This window comes from Zingiber officinale, chromosome 3A (assembly GCF_018446385.1).
Source record: "Zingiber officinale cultivar Zhangliang chromosome 3A, Zo_v1.1, whole genome shotgun sequence".
Taxonomy (NCBI): Eukaryota; Viridiplantae; Streptophyta; class Magnoliopsida; order Zingiberales; family Zingiberaceae; genus Zingiber; species Zingiber officinale.
Window position 1 is genome coordinate 134,803,925 of NC_055990.1, and position 22,772 is coordinate 134,826,696.

General features: G+C 37.6%; 1 long non-coding RNA gene across 1 annotated transcript; it reads left to right on the forward strand.

The window, feature by feature from the left end:
• Nucleotides 1-12,894: 12,894 nt before the first annotated feature.
• On the forward strand, nt 12,895-15,197 carry LOC122054052. Its single transcript, XR_006132541.1, has 3 exons — nt 12,895-13,523; nt 13,642-13,676; nt 14,948-15,197. It is a non-coding gene; the product is annotated as an uncharacterized LOC122054052 (long non-coding RNA).
• The last annotated feature ends 7,575 nt before the right edge of the window (nt 15,198-22,772 follow it).

Here is a 22,772-nt window from a genome sequence, read left to right on the forward strand (position 1 = left end):
AATTTAGGATTAGACATAAGGTATATCTAGATCAAAATCTGTCCAATGATAAATTTTGAGAAAAATATGTACTATTTTTTGTAAAAAGAAAAAAAAAATCATAGCATGTGATTCATACCACATGTGTTATAGCGACAATAAGGGTAGTAAGAGAATGAATCTATGATTCTCTACTATATGACATCTTTAGAATTATAAATTAATCTCAATTTTATCCTAAGTACTGTTTAGCTATTTACTTGAAGTTCTAATCGGTGTCTATTATTTTAGCATGTATCCTATGATTATGGATGATTTGATCTATAGAACATAACTAGGAAAGTGACTGATTAAAATGAATATATTCTAGCTAAAAAAGAAGATTAAGATAGATTTATATCTTTGATATTTATTCACTGGTTAATCAATTATATTTTTTATTGAGTGCATAAAATATGATTGTGAATAATTATATTAATTAATGGAACATGTTCACGATATAATTGTCATTATGAGATATTAGAGATGTTCATATTAATATAAATGATTTAATCTGGGATAAAAGCAAGATATGGATGTCTCTGATTCATTTGGAAGAGCGGCTAAGTAAAGTATAACAACTTTATTAGCATTGATTATTCAAAGAGCAACTATATAAGGTATAACAATCTTCTTAGCATCAATCACACAATATACTTACTATTACATGAATCATTTTCCCTAATGTATAAAATGGTATTCTTATATAGTCTTTGTGACTTGATTCTAATTAGTCTTTGTGAAGTAATTCTAATTAATCTTTGAAACTTAATTCTATTTGACCTTTGTGACTAATTAGCCTTGGTGACTTGACTTGGACAAGTGGGAGATGTTAGTAATGGAGGATGTGGGTTGCCCACGATGCCCACGTTACCCACTATTATTGGGACAAATTACTATATTATTCCTCATTGGATTCTCATTATATAAGTGCCCAAGCAATTCATCAAAAGAAATGGGTTAGAGAAAATAAGAAAAAAGAAGAACATCCAAAAGGTTAGGGGATTTCGTTTGTGGATCTGTCAAGGACATTCATTATGATCTTCTCGCCAATGACAAGCACAAAGATTATTCTTCATCTTGAAGAGATCATTTCAGGAAATGACTGTAAGTTATATACAATTTATCTATATACATCATGCATTTCAGTTTATGATACTGGGCTGAAGTCTAGTTAGGTATAAAGGATCATATAACTAGAAGGAACCCTAGATAGGTCAGAGAGGACTAGATATCTGGAAAGAATCTAGTTGGATAAGCAAGACTAGACAATTGACTGAAGTCTAGATGGGACTTCTAATAGGAAGACCTAGTGGGTTAGTGATCAGACGTCAAGTACAAATCCAGGGCCCGGATTGCACTGAACCATGTTGACTCGTGTGCGAGCACGACCTACGCGCGCCGAATGCCAGACCAGTCGAGGCAAAATTTGCCCAAGGAGAACAACCAATATTTTTCCACGTAAACATTTTTGCTGCTGTGTAACTGATGCATTAAAGTCGAAATTAATGTAGAATCAAAATGGTAGAGCGATAATGAGTGAAACGGTGGGCATTTCACTGCTCGACAAATAATGGTTATTAATCAACCATTAACGCTGTCGCTGATCTGAACTCCTATATAAAGAGGCTGCGATCACAGGCAGAAGATGCATAGTAACACAAACTTCTCTCCACCTTCATTCCCTTATCCTCTGTTGTGCAACTCCTGCTCGACGGAGTGCCCGTGATAGCAATCGGGTGCCACTCAGTTCGCCGTGACCACTAGTGCTTGGTGAAGTTCACGGTCAACCGTTGTATCCTGGGAAACAGACGACTCGAGTAAACCTTGAAGCACTGCCAGAGGTGGGGTGAATATGTTTCAAGGAAACAACGTTAGTCGCAAGCCTTAGTCAGTTTTCTTGGTCGGTCTCTTCATCCACCCGGTCAGCCTCTCCACTCGCCTGGCCAGTCTCTGCCCTCCCGATCTATATCTCGCTTGGCCGACCTGCTTGTCTGCTCGCCCGGTCGACCAGTCTATTCGCCCGACCTGCTGTTAGGATGTATACTAAAAGCCTAGCTTTTTGCATGAACATTTATTTTGAAATGAGAATCATATTGGTCAAATGTCTGCATTTACTAAAATACTGTTGTCCATTTAATTTATATTGTACATAACATGGTGTGTGGTATCACACAGAAGATCATATTATCAGTTCCTTATAAATTATAAATAGTAGCTCACAACCAAGATAGATTGAGATAAACCATTGGAATAGTTGTAGTGTAATTTGGTACTAGTTTATTTTGACTATAAAATTACATTAGTACACTATGTGTGTATTGAGCAGGACCATTTGAGGTTATTTCTTTTTATACTGACTGCATAAAAGAACAAAACCTCTGTTATTATGGATGTGCATACTCTTAATCCCGATATAATAACAAGCATATATACTTAGTATTTATTTCTTTAATTTATCAATGGGTGAGATTTATTCATTAAATCAATAGGCCCGATAAGTTGGGAAATAATATTATTTATATGGTGTGTTGTTGATTATAGAAGGAAACTGTGTCGTAGTTATCTAGGTTGATAATGTCCCCTTGAGGAGCTCATAAGGATTGTCATGTAAGCCCTGCAGGTGGACTTAGTCCGACATGACAATGAAGTTGAGTAGTACTACTCTTGAAGCTAGATATTAATTAAGTGAGTTGTCAGTAACTCATTTAATTAATGGACATTCGATATCTTAAACATAGGGAAATTAATGCACTCATGATAAGAAGGAACCCAAAATGTAATATGGGATTGGTGCGGTAGTTCAATAATAACTCTTTAGTGGTATGAGTTATTATTGATGAACTTGAGTTGGATGTTTGGGTCGAACACATGAAGCTCAAGCTCATCGGGAGGTCAAAACCAATTCCTCCTCTCGGTCCATGCTGCAGCCTTTATAAAGCCTCGCGTTCATCCGTTTTGATTTTCCTTCTTACCCAAATGAGGGGCTGGCCACATCCTTGCTTGGTGCCCAAGCAAGGGGCCGACCAAGCCCTCTTTGTGCCCAAGATGTGGGCCGGCCAAGCCATGCTTGGTGCCCAAGCATGGGGTCGGCCATACAAGAAGAGAAAAGGAAGTTTTGTTAAAAACAAAATTTTGTTAAAATCTTTCATTTTATAGCTTTCTACAATGGATTAAAAGAGAGATTTTAATTTTGTTAAAATCTTTCCTTTTTTGTAGTTATCTACAATGGTTAAAAGAGATATTTTAATTTTGTTAAAACCTTTCCTTTTTTGTAGTTATCTACATTGGTTAAAAGAGATATTTTAATTTTGTTAAAACCTTTCCTTTTTTGTAGTTATCTACATTGGTTAAAAGAGAGATTTTAATTTTGTTAAAATCTTTCCCTTTTGTAACCAACCATTATAGGAATAAAAGGAAGATTTTGTTTAAAACAAAATTTTGTTATAATCTTTCTTTTTATAGCTTTCTACAATGGTTAAAAGAGAGATTTTAATTTTGTTAAAATCTTTCCTTTTTTGTAGTTATCTACAATGGTTAAAAGAGATATTTTAATTTTGTTAAAATCTTTCCTTTTTGTAGTTATCTACATTAGTTAAAAGAGATATTTTAATTTTGTTAAAATCTTTCCTTTTTTGTAGTTATCTACAATGGTTAAAAGAGAGATTTTAATTTTGTTAAAACCTTTCCTTTTTTATAGTTATCTACATTGGTTAAAAGAGAGATTTTAATTTTGTTAAAATCTTTTCATTTTGTAACCCATCATTATATGAATAAAAGGAAGATTTTGTTTAAAATAAAATTTTGTTTTAATCTTTCCTTTTATAGCTTTCTATTAAAAGAGAGATTTTAATTTTATTAAAATCTTTTCTTTTTTGTAGTTATCTACAATGGTTAAAAGAGAGATTTTAATTTTGTTAAAATCTTTCCTTTTTTGTAGTTATCTACATTAGTTAAAAGAGTTATTTTAATTTTGTTAAAATCTTTCATTTTTGTAACCAACCATTATAGGAATAAAAGGAAGATTTTGTTTAAACAAAATTTTGTTTTAATCTTTCATTTTATAGCTATTTACAATGGTTTAAAAGAGAGATTTTAATTTTGTTAAAATCTTTCCTTTTTTGTAACTATTTACAATAGCAAATAAAAGGAAATTTTATTAAAAACTTTTCTTATTAGCCGCTAGCAAAGATTATAAAAGTGGCGAGGATGCTCTCCAAAAAAATACAACCAAGGCTCCTCTTCTAATTTATTGTGGTCGGCTCTTCCCTCTTTTCCCTTTCCTCTTCATAAGGGCTGGCGACACTTGGAGAATGACCTTCACCTTGTGGCCGGTTGCTTGGAGAAGAAGAAGAAGGAGGAGGAGGCCTCTTCACTTTGTATTCTTTAGTGGTCGAAAGCTTGGAAAAGAAGGAGAAGGTCGGGTGCCTTTGTCTTGGTAGATCGTCACCCACAAGACGTCCAAGAGGAGGAGAGGAATACAGCAGAAGATCAAGAGGTCTTTAAGATACAAAGAAAGGTATAACTAGTTAATTGTTTCCGCGGTATACTAGTTTAGTTTTCTTTGTATGGATTATGAAATACCAACACAAGAGGCTAGCGATTTTATGTTTCGATTGTGGTTTCTATAGTTAAACCTAAGGTTACTATAAGAAGTTTAAATATTCAATTTCTTTGAAAGACTTTGACTAGGAAGTGGTGGATGATCCCATACCCAAGAAGGTCGAGCGCCTCGCCATGTTTAACCTGGAAGCCAATCTTTGAAATAGATATTTAATCAACTTCTGTAATATGGTTTAACTTCTGAAGAACACATGGGTTGAATTTGGAGTAAAAATGTTAAATTATGTTTCCAATCCAAGTTTAACTTCTGAAGAATAACTTGGATTAAGAATGTTAAGTTTCATTTGCAATCCAAGTTTAACTTCTGTAAAGCACATGGGCTGCTAGGAAAAGTTCAGTGCTTGTACAAATTTTTGTACAGGGGAAAAAGAACGGAATTCCGAGTAGCACCCAACACCTGCATCATCCCAACCTGTCTACCTGCTTTGCCCGATCGGCCAGTTTACGCTCGGCCTGTCTACTTCACCCGATCGGCCAGCTGCACTCGACCTGCCGCTATGCCCGGCTGCTTCGCCTGATCGACTTGACTGCTTCGACCGGCTTGATTGACGCCTGACCTGTCTGCTTAGATCGGTCTGTCCGCGCTCGGCCTGACTGCTTCGCTCGACCGACTTGTTTGCCTGTCAGCGCCCGACTGTACTGTTCGATCACTCTGGTTGGACAGCTGATCTGTCCGATCGGCCTGCCTGTCTCTTGACTGCTCAGCTTGAAAATACAGACCTGCTGCTCAACAAATCTACCCACTCGTCGACTGAGTCCCATCAGCCGCTCTTCGGCACGTAGCAGAAACCAGCCCCTACTGGCAGCTTAAGATTATCCGCTCAGGTCATTTCGATTGTAAGTTGAATTTAGATTTCGTAATTTTAAATTCAGCTAAGTCTCCAAAAATTTCCGACAACAGATTGTTTTGTCCAACAGTAAAAACATAAAAGTGACTTTTTCCTCTGTGCAATTCGTATTTTAAATTTTCCGCCGCATATTCATATTTTCAAAAAAAATTTAAAAGAAGAAAATAAAATTTTTAAAAACGAGATCTCCCCTCCTCTAGTTGGTTTCTATCCTACAATCATTTCATCAATATAAGCAAGGTAGGTTTCTTTTTCCCACAGAAATAGAGTTTCAATCAATTACTAAAAGTTTTATTTCGACATTGTTCCAATGTTGACATTGTACCATGTATCATGAGTTCGTACTGAGATGTAAGTGGCTTGGGAAGTTCATGGCAAAGCAAGAACTCCAATTTAGCACTTAAAAGGCTTCCATTTTTCAATTTTACTACATGGTGCAATGTCAAATCTTTATACCCAAAATTTGAATTAAAATGCATACAAGAACACAATTCATATAGCTTGTAAGAAACATACAACATCAACATATTGATTGCGCACACGGACACAGACAATTCAATTAATGTAATTTGCAGAAGAAAATTCTAAAGCTTCGATTATAAAGCAATACAATACAACAACATCTGAGTATCGATTGCACAACTAAATATATAATAACATTTTGCCAACAATTTCAAAGTTAATGCTCTATTCATCAAAACAGATCAAGAATTTTTTAAACAATTACTGTAATGCAAATATGATTCTAGTTATCAAAATATAAAAACATAAATTTTAATAATTTCTCTATTCATAAAGATACTTTTACAACAGTAACTTGTGTGACAAATACAAAATGAACTTTATTACATTCACATAACAAGACACTTTTACATGTATCAATCTGCTAGAGGCATTATCTTACATTATGACTAAATTATTTGCCGCTATTATACTTGTTTTAAACCTCTAGTGTGTTCGGACTCAATCCTCTCTTTCTTCCTCCTTCTATATTGTTGGATTCCATACAATAATTAAACAATAAAATAAACATAGCGGAAAAAAGGGAATCCATTAGAAATTCAAGCGAATTCTAATTACATCGTTGATGTAGAATTTTTACGTCTTGATGCGTAAAACCCTTTTACATATTTAAAGAGTTTGGTTGATCTCAGTATGATCAATATGTTTACGCCTTTAATGGTATCCACATGAGCACAGTCTCCACTTGTCTTACGAGCACATGTTCGTAGTTCTAACTACCATGCATATATATTAGTTAAGATAAAGTCCTAACTTTTAGGACTATCTTTTTAGATAAGATATGTTTGTTTCCACTAAGTCTTATCTAATAAGATCTTTTAAAATGTTTTCAAGTCTTATCTGATAAGACTATAAAATATGGCCAAGTCTTATCTAATAAGACTTTATCCAATAACATGGTTAAATCTTATCAACTAAAACATTATCTAATAATGTGGACTTTATTTGGTTTGAGTTTATTTGAAAAATTCAAATAAATGTTAGACTAACTATTCATATAATAAGTTTAAGATCCAATTAGATTAATCCATTAATCCAATAAAATCCAATTAGCTTAAAATGGAATTTTGACTGTATTCCAACAATCCTCCTTTTAAATAAAGGACCACTATTAATCTAACAAGTTAAAATCCAAAACTAATTTCAAACTTAAAACTTAGGCCCACTTTATTTTAGTCGTAATACAATAAAATAAATTCTAAAATTGATGCATTATTTGTGTGTGACACAATAGGTTCTCTTAGCATTGACAGCGACTCTAAAATCACATTTTAAAGACACAAGCAATGGTGACATCTAGCAATGTATCATTGCTGCCCAAGTGATAAAAATGTCATAAATTTGACTTAACCTGTCTATAACTATTTTATTGTATAACTTAGTCCTTTTATTTATGATATCTAGATTGATTTATGAGGTATAGATTGTATCATCCTCTCATCAATTTATGTTGATCCGGCGGTAAGAACAGGGGACCAGGGCCAGGTGGCCGACCGGAGATGGGTGGGTCGAACGCCCGGCCGGCTGACCAGTGTCTAACTGATGGCAAAAGGCACCCCAGCAGGAAGCTGGGCCCCGGCGCTCATGGTACAGGATCGTAAGGCCGATCGGAGGGCACGCTTGGCCGAAACATGAGGTAGCATACTGCTAACAGTCTCCACAAAGCACATCACCAAGAATCTTCCAAGTAGACCACCATATCTGTCCGGCCGGACGTAAGGCAGAGGCTAGCCGTCCGGACGCTCGGAGCGCAGGTCGGTCGGACGCCAGGCCGGAAGCGAAGGGGAAAAGGACAAGGGACATCTTTTTCTGACAGCGGGTATGTTCCACGTTTAGGCCATACTCCAAATCTTACGACAGGGGATTCCGCTGTCCCATCGAAGACATGCTTAGACTGTAGCAGTATGGGGTCAAGTAAGCTCACTGACAGGCCCTTAGTGGGGTATGAGCTAAGGACACGTGTACACCTCGGTATGTGTGCACCCGCTTCTCCCCAGTCCTATATAAAGGCCCTCATCCTTCGCCGGAGGTACGCATTCTATGATTCTTGGAGCCACTTTCTGGTTGAGCTTTGCCTGACTTGAGCGTCGGAGGGTCGTCGCCGGGAACCCCTTCCCGGCCTGACTTCTGTGCAGGTTCACCGGAGGTCCGTGCGGACAGTCAGGAGATCTACGTCAGCCGTTAGGAGAGCACCACGTGCCCAGCGTCCGTTGATTCAGCTTTCGGACAGGATCATATGTGTTTCTTGATCTCTAAGTAGACTTAATCAAATAAGCTCAATATCTTATATTGACTTATTTGATAATGGTAATGTATTTTAGTAGTCCTAATTAATCAAGAGACTCACATATATATAACTTTTGTTATATGGAAGGGATAAATTTTACCTACATCAATCACATCCCTCCGCATAACTCATTGTATACCTAGTAAATGACTTTATAATTGACCTTGTTACATGTAACGTTTGTCGATACTAAAGTACACAACTCCTTATGTAGGGAACCATAGTAACTTCAGGTTAAAGAACTATCTATACTAATAGTCACTATGAGAATATTTATTACACTCATATAACAATCCATGAAACATTCTCATAATATGTCAGTTCAGTACATATTCTCTAATATATACCTATGTGGTAACTTGATATCTTATATCCATGACTTGTGAGATTAAGTCATCAGTTAATCTACATACTAGTTAATCTATATACTCAATGTATTAATATTGCCCTTTTTTTACTAGTAATAATAAGAGTAGTATTATATGTTAGTGCAGTGGGGCCGGTAAAAGAGGATGAATTATCTATAAAAAATAAACCCCTTTCTCGATCCTTTGATTATATTAGACTAGCATAATAATAATAATGAATTGATTGAACAATTAAATAAAAGAAAGTAAGAGGACAATTCTATTTGCTTGGTTACAACCTAGGTGATTGTTAATCCAAAGCGTTGAAGAAAGCTCTACTAGAATTCTCCTTTGTTGCAGGCGGAGAGGCCTCTTACAAAAGTTGATAACTCAAAAGAAAGACTAGGATATTTGTTGTTCAAGTTGTTGAATATTTCCTAACTCCAGAGACCTTTTTATAGCCCCTAGAAAACTCTATCCGCAGATTGAAGGAGCCTTCAAGATAGTCCAAGGCGCCTTCCATTAGCTAAGTTTTATCCGTTGAGGATAAAACTCTATCTGTTGCTAATGGCTACTAAAAGGCAACTTCAAGAGCTGGAAGGCGCCTTCGCACTGTTCATCGAAGGCGCCTTCCAGTCATGGAAGGTGCCTTCTAAGTTGTAGACCAGCTCCTTAGTGGTTGATCTCTTCATATGAGTAATTCTCCGGCTAACCAGAGTTCAGCTCACCCGAACCCAACTCTGACCTTCTCCTCGAGTAGGCTTCCTCCCTGGCTTCTCATAACTGGAACGTCGCACGTATCTTTCTCATCCACCGGTGTACTCTTTCGTAATATCTCGTCTCTCAGATACATCAAGCTCGTCGACTCCTTTTCTAGTATCATCTTTCTCGCTATCTACGTCTTCCACTCGACTTCTTATGTTCCTAAGCTCCTGCACACTTAGACACAAGGATCAAATACAGCATGACCTAAATTAACTTGGCTGACCACATAAAAACTACTACAGGGTATTTACAATCTCTCCCTTTTTGATGTGCATTAACTTAAGTTAAAGTTAGGGTTAAATAAAAAAAATAATAAGAAGTTGCAATTAGAACAAAATATTGCAATGCACTGAATTTAAGCAAGTTAATAAAATTGCAAACTTCATACAATGTCCTTACTCCCCGTAACTTATATTTATTTTTCTCCCTTTGATCACATTAAAAAATTAAGGGAAAATAACAGAAATAGTTAGAAAATTTTAACATAAATTTCTAGGAGTACATAATATGAATCATTAGTAAGCTAATAATTTTCAAAAAATAATTGTCAAACATTTTCTAATTTTAATAATTAATCTTCTATTTTGAAAGAATTAATTTGGAAATTTGTTTATAAGTTCAAAAAATCCTAAAACTTTTTGCTGAAGTTAAACAAAAAAAGGTATATCCAAACAATTTAAGAGAAATGCTTTTTTCTATAAAACAACTAATTTTCAGCAATAATTCTTAAAAATATATATATATTTTTACTCTAAAAATTTTGCTAATTTTCTTGGATGTGAAAAATACATAGTTTAACGGTGAAAAAAAGTTGTCCAATTTCTATTTTATTTGAATTTTTAATTTAAAAATATAATTTTTCTCAAAGTAATTAATAATAATTCAGATAAAATTTGAAAAAATTTAAAAAATTTTATAAGGATAGAGAATATCATGTTTCATCACAGACAAATAAGATTTTTTCAAAATTTAAGTTTGTAAAATAATTTTAAATTTTAAAGTATGCTTTTTGTTAATAATTTTATTGAAAATTACTCAATAGTCAAACAATTTTTTAAAGAAAATTGCTTGTAGATTAAATCATCATATAACATAGCAAAAAATTTTATCTTGAAATATGAAAAGTAAGCATTTAAATAATTTATTTAAGCAATATAGAAGATAAAATACATTATCATTTAAAGTATGCATAAGATTAACTTTGAATTATACTAGGCATGATTTGGAAATCCAATATAAACTATTTCCTACTAGATTAATCATGAATTTTGGTGGTATATAATTTCTAGGGATTTTCTTAATTTGTTCTTGGTGTTTACTAATGTACCAGTTAATTCTACCATTATTTTTTAATTTTGATTTTTGAAAGATATTCGAATTAAAAAATGCATAGTCATTTTTTAGTTTTTTTTATTTGTGCTTTCAATTTTTCATTTTCTACCTTTAGATTATCAAACATATCTAAGGGGCATGACTTTACTAAGTTTAATTTTAACCTAGCATTATCTTTTTCTAATAGTACTATGTTCTTTTAAAGTATTTTAATAAATTGGAAAGACTATTTGGGAGAAAGTGTAAGTACCTCACTTATCTCGTGTTCTGATGCTCCCCCTTCATCGCAGCTTTCTTCTGAAGATTCTCCCTCTTCGTCGATGCTCATCTCTAAGATGCTTTTATCTTCTCCTTGGTGGTCTGTCATTAGAGCTAGTCTGGTGTAAGCTTTAGTCTCAGACTTGGAGGATAATAATTCATCCCATGTGACATTCAGATTCTTGTGCTTCGATCTTGTTGGTCTTTTGCCCTTGTCTTTTTCCTTCTTCTTTAGTTTAGGACAGTTATCCTTGATGTGCCCTTCTTCTTGGCAGTTGTAGCACTAAACCTTCCTTTTGCTCAAAAAGTATTTTTTCGCCTGTGACTTATTAAATTTATTATATTTAATGAACTTAATAAATTTTCTTACCAATAAGGTTGCTTCATCTTCATCAATTGATTATTTGGAGTCTGGATCTGGTTCGCCTTTCTTGTTGACCTTTAGAGTTATATTGTGGGTTGTCTTTTCTTCTTTATTTCGTAAGCCTACACATCTTGATTGATGAAGTTCAAAAGTGGAAAATAGATTTTCTAATGAACTAATTGTTGGTGCAATCGACCTAGGTTTTGATCGGTACAATCATAGTTTTAATGTGTGTGTCAAAGAGTTTAAGTTAGGTTCACCCTTGTATTTGATATGTGTATTTGACTTGTGCATGTTTGCAGAATACACATGCGACTTAGGTTGATGGCTTCGGGTCCGATGAAGGATGAAGCATCCGAGGGATCGTGGACAAGCCAGCGAGGACAAGGGCCGAGGGAAGCGACTTCGAGGCATACGCGAAGGATGGAATTGGGGACGAGCCGCGGGCTTGAATGCATCCGAGGGACGAGAGCCAAAGGAAGTAGGCTTGAAGGCAAGAGGTTAAAGCTGCAAAGGAAGCGTCAAATGAGTCGTAAGGGTGAGGGTACGAGTGCATGAGAAATTGTACTCAGAGTAAAATCCTAGTTTTAGGGTTTTACTGTAGTAGTAATATAGCGTTACTGTAGCAGTACTGTAGCAGTCGATTGCATATTTTAGCAGTGCAGTCGACTGGGTGCGAACAGAATGGTTTTATTCATTCGGTCAGTGTGGATCAGTCGACTATATGTTTTAGCAGTCAACTGCACCAGTCGACTGCATGTTTTAGCATTCGATTGGTAAATGATCGTTGCCATACTGTTGGTGCTGCGAAGTAGCCGTTGGCTACCTCCAACGGTAACACCAGTCGACTAATGGTTTTGCCAGTCGACTGGTGTTGAAATGAGTTGATATGATGATCAACTCTCTCCTCTTATTTATAGGAAGCTTTGGGGCTTGAAGGAGGTTACTCATGCTTGTTGAATAACTCCTTAGCAATTGTCCAAAGCCTCCAAGCCATTCTCTTCCTCCTAATCTAAGTCTTTATCTTGTAAGAGGAAGAGAGCTTTATGAGAGGTTGTACTCCACCGAAAAGGAGTAAGAGCTAGCCGGAGATTGTCAGGGATTGATCGACTGAATGATCAAGGGTTCGTCCACCTCAAGGACACGCCGTGGAGTAGGAGTAAGCAATCTCCGAACCACGTAAAGGATTTGTGTTAGCATTTGCTCTTGTTTATTTTCATTGCTTTAGTTTTCGTATTCCGCTTGCGTAACTAACCTTGTAGAGAAGAATCGAAATTGGGGGTGACCTTGTAAAATACCAAAAATAGGCGAATATTAATAAGGGAATTTTTCGGAATTTTTGGAAATTTTTCGGGAATTTTTCGGATCTCGTACGGACGAGTTAACGGGGATAAAAACGGGGCCCGGGAAAAGCCTGTTTAGGCTACCCATTTAAGCGAGGAAATGTCTATTTTTATATTTCCTTTTCCTTTTCCTTTTTTTCTTTATTTCCACTCTTCCTCGCCGAAAACCCGCGCGCCCTCTTCCCTTCTCCCCTCACGCGTGCCCTAACCGGCGCTGCGAGTAGTTTCTCCTCTCTTATTTTTCCTCCCGAGCTCGATCTTCTTTCCCTCATCTTCTCCAGTCGTCGTTCCCATCTCTCCCCCATCCTGTTCCTCTCCTCCGCGCGGTGCCAAACCATCATCTTCCCTGATCTTCACCGGAAACCAAGACGCCGATTCCTTGCCTGTTGACACCATCCTCACCGACCGACCAGAGCCGAGGAAAAGCCGATCTCTTCCTCACGCGATTGTGCTCTGCCCTAGCACCGACCGCGATTTCCTCTGCCTGACACCGACCCTCATCTCCTCTCCTCGGTGTCGCCGGCACATATCTGGTCTCTTTCATTTCCGCCGCCACACGGGACAGCGCCAACTTCTCCACACCGAGCCCTAGTTCCTGATTCGTGGTCGCCGCTGCACAGAGCAATGCCGACCATCTCTGGAAATTTCCTGTTCGCGTGCCCTAGATTTCCTCTTGCTGCTGGATCTGAACAAAACAACAATGATGGTATCAGGAAAGTGCCACGGTTCTTATTGTTTGGTGCTTTTCTTGGTTTCCAGCAGCGTTCCTATTCCTGCAGCAACTCCTTCCAACATCAACGATAGCTAGAAATTGAGGTATTGTGTAGGGATTTGATTACATGATCATGTGTAGATTTGAATTAGGGTAAGTGATTCATGTTGTTGATGAAATAGGATAATTGTGTTGTTGATCAGCAATTTCACCTTGTTGCAGCCACTGGATCCGGCTATAACCTTCTCTAGCAGTGGGTAAGTACAGATTTAGGTGAGTTTTTGTGTTGAATCTATGATGGATTATGTTATAGCAAGTCCTAATTAGAAGGTGGAACGATTAGGGTTAATGAAGTTAACCCTAATTGATTAATTGGATTAGAATTTAGTTTGGCTAATTGTTGTATGATAGAATTAGCTAAACTAGACATTATGGGACTTCGATGCGAGACGAGCATCTCGATGTCGGATTTGGACCTTTCTATTGGAGGCGGGTACTTTTGACTTTATGTCTTTGATATACATAGTAGTGAATTTAACAAATAGCAAAAATTATGTTTCTCATTTTGTTTCGATTAGTCACTACCCGCTACCTGTTACATGCTTGGTTGATTGCTTGTTTTGCATCTCATGTTATGGCTTACCTGATTATACATGATTAGGGGTAGTGATATAACCATGCTTCACCATATTCAGGACCTAGGTGTGATACCCTATCTGATCTGTGAAATCTTGATATGATTTATTTACTATGATGCACATCATATATGTATATGGACTGGTTCAGTATATTACCATGCTTAGTGTCATGCACCATTTGCATGATTGCATGCTGTGTGATAGATTGCTCCATTATTGTCAAGCACATCACCAGTTTCATCACTGTTCAGTGCTCCGTTGTTGACGCTCATGGGTAGCGTGACGCAACGTGGTAGCACGTCAGTTGTGCTCTGTTCGGTGCTCCGTTGGTCCTCTCATGGGTATTGTGACGCAGCGTGGTAGCACGTCAGGGATCCCTCCCCGTCATAGTGTAACGGGAGATGAGAGCATTGCGCTCCCCCATTTATGATTTGGGGTAGGAGTATGTATGTACTCCGACAGCATCCCGTCCACTCAGTCACTCATCAGGAGTAGTGATGCAGAGTGCACGGTCGTCATAGCCCTACCCACTTGGTCCCACTTTTGTTGAGAGTTGGCTGACTGGCGTCAGGGGTGACCATGACATTGGCATCATATGCATGATGCATTTATTGATTGTGTTTGTGCTTGCTGCATTTATATGTTGCATATTATTTGGATGCCTATGTTTGACATGCATACAGGATTTCTATACCTCTCGGACTGTTTGTCCTTATACCCAGGTCCTGGTTAGTACAGTTTTCTTCTGTTTCCTTTAGTTGCATTTTTATCCTTCTTATATCAGGAGACTGTACGCATGATTAGTGCTAGAGGTTATTTCCCTACTTTGTATATCAGTTGTACCTGCTGAGCGTTGGACTCACCCCGCCTCCATTGTTGATATTTTTCAGGTTGATGCTATCAGGAGAGAGTTCCAGTTGCTAGTCCCCTGCAGACCACGAAAATGTTGGATGATCTTTTAGTTTTATTGTTTTGACTATGTCCGTCTTATTCTGGTTTTGATACTATGGATTTTTGATACTATGGATCTGGTATGACTGTATGTGTCGATGGTTTTGGTGTTGGGATATGTTTTACTACATGTCTGCTTGGACGGCAGAAGAGGTAAGTTGATCTTATTGTCGGATTTGAGCTTTATGAGTGTAGTTGAGTAGGGTTGTTTTTGAGTCCTATATCTGTTTCAGTTTGTTACCTATTAATCTGCGTGGAATGTCTGTGTGTTACATTTTATTTTTCTTATTATTCCAGCCGCATGTGGCTGAGGTATATAGTGTTTGTAGAAAGTTTCAGATTGTCCGCCGTACAGGGGAGATGTTGCCGAAATTTCTTCGGACAGGGACTCCTCCGGGGCGTGACAGACCTAGCTATTCAACCCCCTTCTAGCCGGCCACCGATCCCTTACAAGTAGTATCAGAGCGAGGACGCCCTTCAACGGAGTAATCTCCGAGATGAGCACTTCATCAAAATGGCCGGCTCAAACATTTATCCACCCAAATTCGAAGGGGACTTCTCTTGATGGAAGAAGAGAATGGAGGTATTTTTCGAAACCAATTTTGACATAATGCTAATTATGGAAAATGGCTTTGAAGTATCTAGGGATCAAGACAATAAGATACTTGAGAAAACAAGGTGGAGCAAGAAGCAAAGGGAAGAACATTTAGCAAATTCTAAAGTCATACATCATCTACACAATGTTCTTCCCCAACAAGAAATAACAAGGGTTGGAACCTACTCAAGCACCAAGAAATTATGGGAAAAGCTAGTGGAGCTTTATGAAGGGACATCGGAAGCGAAATTGGCAAGAAGAGACCTCCTTCGAACTCAACTCAACAATCTCAAGCTTGAGAAAGGAGAAAAGGTATCAATTTTACATTCTAGAATTAAGGAAATTATTAATGGACTAACAAGTGTAGGTGAGACACTTTCAAATCGAGACATGATGATGAAAACCCTAAATGCTTTCCCAAGAACCACAACTTGGAGCTCAATTGTAGATTCATACTACATATCAAAGGACCTAGAGAAATCCTCTCTAGATGAACTCTTCTCAACATTGGAGCTTCACGAAACAAGAGTTGAAGGGTTAGATGGAGAAGCTCATAGATCAAGAGGAGTAGCCCTTGTGGCAAACAATGGAAAGGGAAAGAAGAAGAAATCTTCATCTCCACCATCCTCCGACTCCGAAGAATCAAGTGCCTCAATGTATAGCGATCAAGAGGCGTATATGGTAAGGAAAATGAGAAGGACATTTAAAAAGTTTTCAACTAACAAATCTCATGTTAGGAAAAGCTCAAGAAGCAAAAGTAGAATAAGAATGGTCATTTGCTATAACTGTCAAGGAGAAGGACACATAAGAGATGATTGTCCTCTCTTGAAGAAGAAGGAAGGGAAGAAGAAGGAGGAGAAGAAGAAAAAAGAAAAAGGAAAGAAGGCTCAAAACCTAAAAGCAACATGGGATGATCCATCATCATCATCGAAGGAAGAAGAGCACCATGTAGTCAATTTTGCTCTAATGGGAATTGATGATGTAGCCTCCACCTCATCCGAAAATGAAGAGGGAAAGAGCTCAAGTGAAGACGAAGAAGGGAGCTCAAGTGAAGGGGGAGGTCAAACATCGGATTCGGACGTCTCGGTAAGTGAGGTACATAATCTTCCACTTCATGTCTTAATTAAAATTATTTCAAGCACAAATAATGATTTGTTTAAGGCAAAAAGAAAGTACAAATCCTTGAAAAATGATATTTTCATGCTTAAGGAAAAATTAGAATCTATGACTATTAAGGATAATGATATGCATGCTTCTTCTACAAATTCAAATTATTCATGTTTAGAAGAAGAAAATAAGGCTTTAAAGGAAAAGATAGAATACCTTACCAATGCCCTTAGAAAATTTGAAATTGGCTCTAAAACCTTAAACATGATTATTGGGAGCCAAAGGGCAAGTTTTAAGAAAAATAGGCTAGGATACAAGGAACCCAACAATGAAAAGACTTACCATTGTTTACTTGTTAGGGGCCAATAAAAAACCAAGACTATAGATAAAAAATGGATCCCCAAGGAATATTTGGTTAACCCAATTAGAAAGAATTTCTATTGGGTGCCAAAATCAATCCTCAAGGGTTAGATGATTTTAGGTTAGTCAACCATTAAAATCATAGTTCAAATCCTTGAAAAATGGTTGACTTGAGACCTCAAGGGGGAGCACTTAGCCTTGATAGAAATTCATGATCAAGGGGGCTAAGTAGAAGTTATCTTCATTTAACAATGATTTGCATTATTTTCTAACCTTAAATGTGAGATGATAGGATGATACAAATAATTCACTTATGCTTATGGCATCTTGATGAGTTATGAAATGAATCAAGTTTTAGTGATCATAGGCCAACTATAGGGAAAGCAAATGTTTAATTAATTGACATCTTATCCATAGATCATAGTTGGACATTTTAAATATTTTAAAAACATTTTTATGTTTTATTTACTGCGGTTTAGCTATTTTGAAACATATGATTGTAAAACAAGGTTTCAAATTGATACCACCTTGAGTGATTTGCAAAGTGTTTGAGTTTTTATCAAAACTTCAAAAATATGATAAGTTTTCATGAAAACATATTTTTCCTTGGTAAAGAACATTATAAGAAATGTGTGTTCAAAATTTCATGATTTTTTGAATTTTTTAGAATTTTCTATGCATTTCTGAAGTTGGCTTTAAAATGCTGAAAATAGGGTTTGTTTGTGCCAGTAGACTGCGACAGATAGAAGTTGACTGGTAGCTGTTTTCCAGCACCTTCAAGAGTTGGTTTTGAGTATTTTTAAGTCCACATTGATACCATAGTATGTGTACATATTTGGTACAATTTTTGATGGTGTCAAAGGGGGAGAAATGCGAAGGTTTAAGTTAGAAACCTAACTATGTGCAACTATGTGCAAAACTTGAAAATTATGGCTAAGAGCATATGTTAAGGGGGAGCTTGGGTATTATGCTTCATGTTTACATATTGCTTCTAATTTTCATGTTGATATTTATGCCTAACTTAAATATATTGCCACACATCAAAAAGGGGGAGATTGTTAGTGCAATCAACCTAGGTTTTGATCGGTACGATCATAGTTTTGATGTGTGTCAAAGAGTTTAAGTTAGGTTCACCCTTGTATTTGATATGTATATTTGACTTGTGCATGTTTGCAGGATACACATGCGACTCAGGTTGATGGCTTCGGTCCGGTGAAGGATGAAGCATCCGAGGGACCGTGGACAAGCCAGCGAGGACAAGGGCCGAGAGAAGCGACTTTGAGGCATACGCGAAGGATGGAATTGGGGATAAGCCGCAAGCTTGAATGCATCCGAGGGACGAGAGCCAAAGGAAGTAGGCTTGAAGGCAAGAGGTTAAAGCTGCAAAGGAAGCGTCAAATGAGTCGTAAGGGTGAGGGTACGAGTGCATGAGAAATTGTACTCGGAGTAAAATCCTAGTTTTAGGGTTTTACTGTAGCAGTCGACTGCATGTTTTAGCAGTCGACTGGTGCAGTCGACCGCGCAGTCGACTGGGTGCGAACAGAATAGTTCTGTTCGTTCGGTCAGTGTGGATCAGTCGACTGCATATTTTAGCAGTCGACTGGTGCAGTTGACTGCATTTTTTAACAGTCAACTGGTAAATGACCGTTGGCATACTGTTGGTGCTGCGAAGTAGCCGTTGGCTACCTCCAACGGTAACACCAGTCGACTGATGGTTTTTCCAGTCGACTGGTGTCGAGATGAGTTGATATGATGATTAAATCTCTCCTCTTATTTATAGGAAGCTTTGGGGCTTGAAGGAAGTTACTCATGCTTGTTGAATAACTTCTTAGCAATTGTCCAAAGCTTCCAAGCCATTCTCTTCCTCCTAATCTAAGTCTTCATCTTGTAAGAGGAAGAGAGCTTTGTGAGAGGTTGTACTCCACCGAGAAGGAGTAAGAGCTAGCCGGAGATTGCCGGGGATTGATCCACCGAAGGATCAAGGGTTCGTCCACCTCAAGGACACGCCGTGGAGTAGGAGCAAGCAATCTCTGAACCACGTAAAGGATTTGTGTTAGTGTTTGCTCTTACTTGTTTATTTTCATTGCTTTAGTTTTTGTATTCTACTTGTATAACTAACCTTGTAGAGAAGAATCAAAATTGGGGGTGGCCTAGCTATCCAACCCCCTTCTAGCCGTCCACCAATCCCTTACACTAACTTCGAGATCTTTTGATATATAAAATGAGTTGACTATAATGTCCAATCGAGTGTCCTAGGAAATGCATTTAAAGCGTACCTTAATGAATCTTGGTTCATTACCTTTTCTTCAAGATTCGTGAGTTCGGTGATGATTTCTTTGATCCTTGAGTACAGATGTGTGACTGTTTCACCTTCTTTTATTTGGAGGTTCGTTAGTTGGTTACAGAGCAAGTCCCGTCTAGAGAGCTTTACTTTGGACGTTCCTTCGAGTAGCTCTAGGAGCTTCTCCCAAAGTTCTTTTATTAATTTATAGGTATCGATTCTGCTGACTTCTTGCAGAGGCAGCACGCTCAGCATATGGAATTCAGCTCATCCATTTGCTATGAAGTCTGCTTGCTCCTTCTTAGTTCATTAGTATTCTTTTTTTTTCATTTCCTTGTGGGTCTTTGGGATCTACAAAACCATATTTAATAATTAAAAGTAATTCAAAATATGTTTTAAAGAATACCTCTATGTGTTTCTTCTATGTCGCGAATTCTCCCCCGAACTTAGGTGGATAGATGCTCAGTCTGGCCATAGTCTCGGTGCTTCAGTCGGCAGTTAGTCCTTCTGAGGTGTTCTGACTCTGATACCACTTGTTGGCGTAGTGGGGCAGGCAAGAGAGGGGGTGAATTGCCTATAAAAAATCCCCTTTCTCGATCCTTTGATTAGATCAAACTATAATAATAATAATGAATTAATTGAATAACTAAATAAAAGAAAGTAAGAGGACAATTCTATTTACTTGATTACAACCCAAGTGGTTGTTAATCCAAGGTATTGAAGAAAGCTCCACTAGAATTTTCCTTTGTTGCAGGCAGAGAAGCCTTTTATAGAAATTGATAACTCAAAAGAAAGACTAGGAAAGTGTACAATATTTGCTGTTCAAGTTGTTGAATATTTCCTAGTTCTAGGGGTCTTTTTATAGCCCTTGGAAAACTCTATCCGCAGCTTGAAGGTGCGTTCAAGATGGTTTAAGGCACCTTCCATTAGCTAAGTTTTATCCGTTGAGGATAAAACTCTATCTACAGCTAACGGCTATTGGAAGGCACTTTCAAGAGCTAGAAGGTGCCCTTGCACTATTCATCAAAGGCACCTTCTAGCTATGGAAGGTGCCTTCCAAGTGGCAGATTAGCACCTTCGTAACTGATCTCTTCATGTGGGTAATTCTCTAGCTAACTGGAGTTGACCTCACCTGAACCCAACTCTGACCTTCTCTTAGAGCAGGTTTCCTCCCCATCTTCTTGTCTCTCAAACGTGTAAGGAACTAAGGTGCTAAACACACGAAAGCGCAGTGAAAAACATCTAGTTCTTCCAGAAAATCCATACGAAAGGAAACCATATACTAAGTCTTACATGAGAGGCTTATACCTTTGATACGTTATCTTCGCAATCCTGGCAGCAACCTTTCTTTGGATGCAGATCTCATCACGATCAAGTGTCCGCACCTTTATGGTTTCCACACGAACATGTTCCGTTCATCTCACAAACTCTTGATCTGGAGAAGAACCAACTTTGTGGTGCTAGTCACATAAGGTGATTCGGCCATGAGGAAGGATCGGCCAAGAGGAAGAAGAGGAGGAAGGAGAAGAAGACAAAAAAATGAACTTTCTTACAATTAATGGCCAAAATTCCTCCTTTTATACTCCCATGGAATACCAAAAGTCCATTTGGCTCTTGATCTTTTCATGAATTGACTCTTAGTCATCTTTCATGAAGAGTCTTTTGATCAAGTCAAAATTGACCTTTCCTCTTCCCTTTTGGTCAAGTCAAAATTGACCTTTCCTCTTCCTTGGTGAATTCAATTTCACCCAATGAGTTTAACTCATTGAACCTTATTAATCCCAATTGACTCCATGGACATCAATCCAAATTGACTCCATGAATCTAATTTAAATTAGACTCAATCCAATAATTGGATCCAATTGAGTCTAACTCAATGAGTCTAATTCGGATTAAACTTCTCTTTGTTTTCCTCTTAATAGGTTGGATTATTATATTGGATTAACCATTAACCCAATAACCCAATAAGCCTAATCATCTCATAATTGGCTCTTAGGGCTATTACTAACAATCTCTCACTAGCACTAGTGTCAATCATTACAAAGATGACACCAACACTTTAGATTAACCCATTAATCTTAAGATCCTCAATATTTTAGTCAAACTAAAATATTCATCTCCAAACCAGCATGTTCTTTGTGTGTGACCCAATAGGCTCTCGTAATGTTAGCAATGTATCCAAATCAATATTTTAGATACATAAACAATGAGTGACATCTAACAATGCATCATTGTTACCCAAGTGACGAGAAAGTCGAGATCCGACCTAATCTGTCTGTGACTATTATCTTGTATGACTCAGTCCCTCTATCCTTGATATTTTTGTGTTTCTTAATCTCCAAGTAGACACACTCAAAATAAATAAGCTCAATATCTCATATTAACTCATTTGAGCATGGTCATACATTCTTGTGTCCTACTAATTAAGGGGCCCATAGATATTACTTCCATCATATGGAAGGGATAGATCTCATCTATATCACTCACATCCCTCCACATAACTCATTGCATACCCAGTGATCGACTTTATAGTCCACCCTGTTACAGGTGACGTTTGACGATACCAAAGTACACAACTCCTTATGTAGGGAACCGTAGTGACTTCAAGTCTAAGGACTATTCATACCAATAGTCACATGAGAATGTTTGTGACACTCATATAATGATCCATGAAACATTCTCATGGCGGGTCAATTCAGTACATATTCTCTAATATATACCCATGTGTCAACCTGATATCTCGTATTTATGACTTGTGAGATTAAGTCATCGATTGACCTACAAGCTAGTCTCAGTGCATTAATATTGTCCTTGTATATTAATGCTTGACTAGGAATAATTAAGAGTAGCGTTGTGTTGGATTTTTTGGGCCGCGAAAACCGCTTTTCTGCGTCGCGGAAATCCCGAATCACCCTAGCCAACGAATCTCGTGCGAAGAAAAGATTTCAAAACAAAATTACGAGTATGAGTTTCTACTTAGATCTACTCCTAGATCTACATGAAAAGAGTTATACCTTTGAAGCGAAGCCCTTCGCGTTCCCGCTCGTCCAAACGGTGCCGGATCTCAAGAGTATCAAGATAGATACTCCTCTAGAAGTATCCACACGGACTCGTAGGTGGAGAAAAACACACAAAGAGGTGTGCTAACACCTATGTGTGGTTCGGCCAAGTTGAGGAGGAGAGGGAGAGGAAGAGAGCTCCAAGAGGAAGAAGAAGGAATAATGCACTTGAATGAGGAAAATCAATTTGATTCCCATTCAAAAGTGGCCGGCCACTTTCAAGTTGTGTAACTCCCAAAAATTGCATTAAGTGCAATTAATGTGAAGCTATTAAAGAAAATGGCTTTGTAACTTCCATGAGGTGGCACCCATGATGATGTGGAGTAACATCATTGGTCCACATCAATGCCAACTCACCAATG